This window comes from Schistocerca serialis, unplaced genomic scaffold, assembly GCF_023864345.2.
Source record: "Schistocerca serialis cubense isolate TAMUIC-IGC-003099 unplaced genomic scaffold, iqSchSeri2.2 HiC_scaffold_1196, whole genome shotgun sequence".
NCBI classification, from domain to species: domain Eukaryota; kingdom Metazoa; phylum Arthropoda; class Insecta; order Orthoptera; family Acrididae; genus Schistocerca; species Schistocerca serialis.
In genome coordinates, this window is record NW_026047399.1 from 725,001 (window position 1) to 732,500 (window position 7,500).

General features: G+C 54.0%; 1 non-coding gene across 1 annotated transcript in view; it reads left to right on the top strand.

Annotated features, from left to right (window-relative positions):
• Nucleotides 1-6,213: 6,213 nt before the first annotated feature.
• LOC126434972 (small subunit ribosomal RNA) overlaps nucleotides 6,214-7,500 on the top strand; it is a 1,910-nt gene continuing 623 nt past the window's right edge. Inside the window, exon 1 of the ribosomal RNA XR_007579631.1 lies at nucleotides 6,214-7,500. This exon is cut by the window's right edge and continues 623 nt beyond it. This is a non-coding gene — a ribosomal RNA (small subunit ribosomal RNA).

The window sequence follows — 7,500 nt, forward strand, 5'->3', positions numbered from 1 at the left end:
CTCTTCCGACGATCTTCTCCTTCACCTCACACATCTCCTTTCCGAACAGCTTAATTCCCGTCGCTCCGCCATCTTCCTCTCACTTGACCTCGAACGCGCTTATGACCGCGTCTGGCATTCCGGTCTCCTCTTCAAGCTCCAAACCTTTGCCCTTCCCATTAACTACGTCCGTCTGATCGGTTCCTTTCTCTCCCGCCGTCCTTCCTATGTCACCATCCATAACACCGATTCCTACACCTTTTTCCCCTCCGCCGGTGTGCCCCAAGGCTCCGTCCTCTCCCCCCTTCTGTACCTTTTGTACACGGCGGACATGCCGCCGCCGTCGCCCCCCGTCCACCTCCTCCAGTTTGCCGATGACACCGCCTTCCTCGCCCTTGCCCCCACCCTGCAACGCTCCCAACGCCTTCTCCAATCCCATCTTGACCGGTTCACCGCTTGGTGCAACCAGTGGTTGCTCAAGGTAAATCCCTCCAAAACCCAGGCGATCATTGTAGGCAAAACCACCCCTTCCTTCCGCCTCCTTGATTTCTATCTCACGGTCTATGGCCGTCCTATCGCCCTCACTCCCACCCTTAAGTACCTTGGCGTCACCCTCGACCGTCGCCTCTCCTGGACTCCCCATCTCCAGACAATCCAAGCCAAGGCACGTTCCCGACTCCGTCTCCTCAAGCTCCTTTCCGGCCGCACGTGGGGTCTGGACCCCTCCACAATCCTCCACACCTATAAATCCCTCATCCGCCCTATCCTTTGTTACGCCCATCCAGCCTGGATCTCCGCCCCCCCTACCTTCTATAAATCCCTCCAAATCCTTGAACGCCATGCTCTCCGCCTTGCCTATCGCATCCGTCTCCCCTCCCCCACGCGGATCCTGTATGATCTCATCCCCTTCCCCCACCTCCTCCTTTTCCTTGAAAGGATACGTATCCTGTACACCTCACGTAAACTTGATCCTCCTCACCCGCTCGTTTCCCCGCTCCTCTCCCACCCCCGCCCGCTGCCGCGCCTGTATTCGCACGTCCCACCCGGTCTCCATCTCTCCACCCTCCATACCCTCTCCCAAGGTGGCTTCCGCCAGCTCCCTCTCCCTGATGATGTCCTCGTCCCCTCCATCTACCCCTCCTATCAACCTTGACCCTGCCCCACCCCCCACTTCCCGTGTCCTTTCCTTTCGGCACCCTCCCTCCCTTCTCTTCTCTTCCCTTCTTTTTCCATCTCCCTGTCCCCTCCCTTCCCCCTCTTCCCCCAGGCTTCCTCTCCCCCTTCCTCCCTCCCCCCTATCTCCCCTGCCCGTGGCATCTCTGCTCTCCCCTCTCGCTCTCCCACTCCCCTTCCTCCTCCTCGTCTCTTGGCAGGTCCCCGGACTCGCACACGTATAGTGAACATTCGCGCGCCGGAGATCGTCGCCTCTTGTGCTTCGTGTGTGTGACGTCATATAGTGTTTTTGGTGTCTGCCGTCCCACTCCTACGTTCACTTGTGCCGTCGGACTCACCAGTGTTTTGTGCGCCGTGCCAACGTGTTTTCAGTGTTGTTATCGTCACATGTGAACGACTCCGTGTTTTTTTTATGTCTCTGTGACCTCTCTCTTTTGCCCGTCACTTTGTTCATTGTCATTCACCATGTTTTATACTCTTGTAAAACGCTATGGCTGAAGAGCGGCGTAGTGTGCCGCTGCCAGCCTACCTGAATTCCAGGTTTTAAAATAACAATAAAGTAAAAAAAAAAAAAAAAAAAAAAAAAAAAAAAGAGGTACGTCCAATATGCGACATTCCCGCTGTCCCTATACATGAGCTGCGAGCTGTACCAGTTACGAGCTAGAGACGCGATCGCGTTGCTCTCTGTACGAATGCCGATGCTGAGCGGTCAGCTAGGAGGCGCTCCATCCATGTCGGTACCGGTGAGCGTTGCACTCGCAGTCGCAAAAACGTACGGCAAGTATATTACTCGGAAGAGTCAATGACAGTCCACGCCCCCCTGCGTGGGAAGAGTCTTTCTAGGCCATGACCCACCGGAAGGGCGCAGCGTCCCCCACCCCAGACATGTGACGTCACACCATCGGTATTGACGACTAGACTGATTCCTTATAATCATTTGCCATACACCGGTGGAAGCTGCCGAGACGAGTAACTACATAGCGGGCTCGCCGTGTCACTAATGTACAGAGATACAACAGTTTCGACTGGAACCGGATTAAACGTATACACGGCGCTGATTAGTAATAGATAGAGCCATCAGAATACAGATAATGTATACAACTGTCCGTATACATGCTGAAAGACTCTGCTCACAATCACAACCACACGTCAGCCACACACCCTTATCACGCACTACTCTCTCCCTGTAACACGCACACAGACAATATGTAAGCACCAGCATGGAACAACACCCAGTGCATCCTCTCCGCCACATTAGACAATCCACACTGTCATAACCAGACTGGGAGGTCCACTCAGAAAACAGAATATCCCACCCACCCGACAACCACCATTGCTCAGCCAAGCCACCAACACCCACACATGTCCTACACAGGGGTGCACCCAACATCACAATACTGCCTCCTCTCACAGCACACAAACAATGGCAGGAATGAAAGACACAGGTCTGCCACAAGCATGGAATGAGAGCGCCGCCTGTCATGAGCCAAAGGTGCATCCTGACGTGGCAAATCAGATGATGCCGCAGGCATCCACTTACTATAATCACAATCAACAAACCGGCCGCCCCGCCCCCCCATTAAACCTTTCCTTACAACAATGTGTACCTTAACCTAACCTACGTCGTACCTTAACCTAACCTATGTCGTACCTTAACCTAACCTATGTCGTACCTTAACCTAACCTATGTCGTACCTTAACCTAACGTATGTCGTACCTTAACCTAACGTATGTCGTACCTTAACCTAACCTATGTCGTACCTTAACCTAACCTATGTCGTACCTTAACCTAACCTATGTCGTACCTTAACCTAACCTATGTCGTACCTTAACCTAACCTATGTCGTACCTTAACCTAACCTATGTCGTACCTTAACCTAACCTATGTCGTACCTTAACCTAACCTATGTCGTACCTTAACCTAACCTATGTCGTACCTTAACCTAACCTATGTCGTACCTTAACCTAACCTGTATTGCGCCTTAACCTAACCTGTATTGCGCCTTAACCTAACCTGTATTGCGCCTTAACCTAACCTGTATTGCGCCTTAACCTAACCTGTATTGCGCCTTAACCTAACCTGTATTGCGCCTTAACCTAACCTGTATTGCGCCTTAACCTAACCTGTATTGCGCCTTAACCTAACCTGTATTGCGCCTTAACCTAACCTGTATTGCGCCTTAACCTAACCTGTATTGCGCCTTAACCTAACCTGTATTGCGCCTTAACCTAACCTGTATTGCGCCTTAACCTAACCTGTATTGCGCCTTAACCTAACCTGTATTGCGCCTTAACCTAACCTGTATTGCGCCTTAACCTAACCTGTATTGCGCCTTAACCTAACCTGTATTGCGCCTTAACCTAACCTGTATTGCGCCTTAACCTAACCTGTATTGCGCCTTAACCTAACCTGTATTGCGCCTTAACCTAACCTGTATTGCGCCTTAACCTAACCTGTATTGCGCCTTAACCTAACCTGTATTGCGCCTTAACGTAACCTATATTGCGCCTTAACGTAACCTATATTGCGCCTTAACGTAACCTATATTGCGCCTTAACGTAACCTATATTGCGCCTTAACGTAACCTATATTGCGCCTTAACGTAACCTATATTGCGCCTTAACGTAACCTATATTGCGCCGTAACGTAACCTATATTGCGCCGTAACGTAACCTATATTGCGCCTTAACGTAACCTATATTGCGCCTTAACGTAACCCACGTTGCGCCGTAACGTAACCCACGTTGTGCCGTAACCCGACACACGTTGGGCCTTAACCCGACACACGTTGGGCCTTAACCCGACACACGTTGGGCCTTAACCCGACACACGTTGGGCCTTAACCCGACACACGTTGGGCCTTAACCCGACACACGTTGGGCCTTAACCCGACACACGTTGGGCCTTAACCCGACACACGTTGGGCCTTAACCCGACACACGTTGGGCCTTAACCCGACACACGTTGGGCCTTAACCCGACACACGTTGGGCCTTAACCCGACACACGTTGGGCCTTAACCCGACACACGTTGGGCCTTAACCCGACACACGTTGGGCCTTAACCCGACACACGTTGGGCCTTAACCCGACACACGTTGGGCCTTAACCCGACACACGTTGGGCCTTAACCCGACACACGTTGGGCCTTAACCCGACACACGTTGGGCCTTAACCCGACACACGTTGGGCCTTAACCCGACACACGTTGGGCCTTAACCCGACACACGTTGGGCCTTAACCCGACACACGTTGGGCCTTAACCCGACACACGTTGGGCCTTAACCCGACACACGTTGGGCCTTAACCCAACACACGTCGGGCCTTAACCTGCTCTGTAATTGTCATACGACGCGTTAAATTAGTGTAGTGTTGCCTAACTGCAACCCCCGCAATATAGTTTGCTACTCGCACTGCCCGGTCCCCAGTGTATCGCTTCATGTTAAACACCTTGCAGCTATACACTAATGTGGATGGCAGCAGGACGTACATGCTCAATGCCCTTTGCAGTTGTTCATTGGCATTTGCAGTTGTTCATTGGCATTTGCAGTTGTTCATTGGCATTCGCATGGCGAAGCACTTAGCCTACGCTGTGGTACGGCCTGTGTCAACTGTCCGCTGATGTTGTACGTCCAAATCACACACTGTACTGCACATTGGTCCTCATGTACTGAATGATACATCGTGGTACATGTGACCGTACAACGACTGCGCCAACAACGGCGAACCATGCGGTCCAAATGTTGTGCACTCAGCTACGTGTCGTCGCCCTATAAGAGCTGGATTGCAGTGTGGTATGCCCTGGATGGCGATCAGCATGAGCCGTCTGTTGATGTAGTGGCGCGTGTTGTCAGACGTAGTCGTCTCTTCTCACACACCGTGATAGCATGGTGCACTGCGTTCCACATCTGCGACATGCGACAGAGGCCGGTTGACAGTCGTTCGCGCAATGGACATCGCATACGTACGGGGGCCACCTTCCACGTGTTCGCGAAGCGTGCACATGTTGTTGCGTGTATGTGGGCAGACATAGTGTGTCGTGACACCTGACACAGGCATGCAACAATCGTTGAATTTGCAAATGGCGATGGACGCCTACGTTTGCTGGTGACGTTACGCAAATGAACAACTGGTAAACCGTTGTGGTGCGGTTGTTCTCGCTAGAGGTGAATCAGTGATGGCGACGATCGGTTGAGCTACCAACCGGTTGTTCCAGCGATACCCACCATGCCCACGAACGTGAATGGCATCTGGGTGTGAAGCGATACGCGGCGGTGGCTGGGTGGGACCGTCCCCGGCCGGTGAGGGGGGGCCTCCCGGCGTGCTGGCCGCGCGGTGCGTGGGCGCACGCGCTACAGCCGGCTGGTGGGGGCGGCCAGTGGCAGGCGCGCCGGCCGACGGAGGCGGCAGGCGGCGCAGCTGCGCGCCGGCGCACCCTGCACGCGGCGCCGTGCGGCCAAAGTAGGTCCTCGCGGGCCCGGTGCGAAGCGCGGTGGACATCTGCAGTGTGCTGGTCCGATTGAGGACTGTGTGCGCTGAGGATGCGCCGCCGCCCGGCGCTCGGCGCCGCGACGCCGTCTGCTGCTGGGTCGCCTCTGCGGTTCTCGCAGGTGGTTTGTATCGCAGCTGTGCGGACGTGTTGGCGCGTGCGCTGTGCTGGGAGAGTTCGCTTCGGCACCCAAGTGGGGCTTTTGTCCTTCTGTGGCGCTGGCGTTGGAGCTGCCGGTCACCGTAGGTGGCGCGTGTTGTCTCCCGCCGGCAATGCCACGACAGCACGCTCCCGGGCCTCTGTCGGCAGCGGCAAGCTCAGTTGGGAGCACGGGTGGTCGCACCTAAAGCGTCTACTCGCCAAACTCCGGGCGATTGCGCCTCTCTCGAACCCGACCAAGTACTTAGGACGGCGCTGCGCGCCGCCGGGACCTGAGAGGGTTTCGAGGTGTATGGTGCAGGGGAGCTCAGCCTCCTCCTGTTTGCAGAATAATTGAGCGGACGCTTGCGTGTTCGCGCGGGCCCCCGGGACACACTCCCGGGCGGCCGGCTGCTCAGCTCTAGTTGACGCAGCTCCCTGGTTGATCCTGCCAGTAGTCATATGCTTGTCTCAAAGATTAAGCCATGCATGTCTCAGTACAAGCCGCATTAAGGTGAAACCGCGAATGGCTCATTAAATCAGTTATGGTTCCTTAGATCGTACCCACGTTACTTGGATAACTGTGGTAATTCTAGAGCTAATACATGCAAACAGAGTCCCGACCAGAGATGGAAGGGACGCTTTTATTAGATCAAAACCAATCGGTCGGCTCGTCCGGTCCGTTTGCCTTGGTGACTCTGAATAACTTTGGGCTGATCGCACGGTCCTCGTACCGGCGACGCATCTTTCAAATGTCTGCCTTATCAACTGTCGATGGTAGGTTCTGCGCCTACCATGGTTGTAACGGGTAACGGGGAATCAGGGTTCGATTCCGGAGAGGGAGCCTGAGAAACGGCTACCACATCCAAGGAAGGCAGCAGGCGCGCAAATTACCCACTCCCGGCACGGGGAGGTAGTGACGAAAAATAACGATACGGGACTCATCCGAGGCCCCGTAATCGGAATGAGTACACTTTAAATCCTTTAACGAGTATCTATTGGAGGGCAAGTCTGGTGCCAGCAGCCGCGGTAATTCCAGCTCCAATAGCGTATATTAAAGTTGTTGCGGTTAAAAAGCTCGTAGTTGGATTTGTGTCCCACGCTGTTGGTTCACCGCCCGTCGGTGTTTAACTGGCATGTATCGTGGGACGTCCTGCCGGTGGGGCGAGCTGAAGGCGTGCGACGCGCCTCGTGCGTGCTCGTGCGTCCCGAGGCGGACCCCGTTGCAATCCTACCAGGGTGCTCTTGAGTGAGTGTCTCGGTGGGCCGGCACGTTTACTTTGAACAAATTAGAGTGCTTAAAGCAGGCAAGCCCGCCTGAATACTGTGTGCATGGAATAATGGAATAGGACCTCGGTTCTATTTTGTTGGTTTTCGGAACCCGAGGTAATGATTAATAGGGACAGGCGGGGGCATTCGTATTGCGACGTTAGAGGTGAAATTCTTGGATCGTCGCAAGACGAACAGAAGCGAAAGCATTTGCCAAGTATGTTTTCATTAATCAAGAACGAAAGTTAGAGGTTCGAAGGCGATCAGATACCGCCCTAGTTCTAACCATAAACGATGCCAGCCAGCGATCCGCCGCAGTTCCTCCGATGACTCGGCGGGCAGCCTCCGGGAAACCAAAGCTTTTGGGTTCCGGGGGAAGTATGGTTGCAAAGCTGAAACTTAAAGGAATTGACGGAAGGGCACCACCAGGAGTGGAGCCTGCGGCTTAATTTG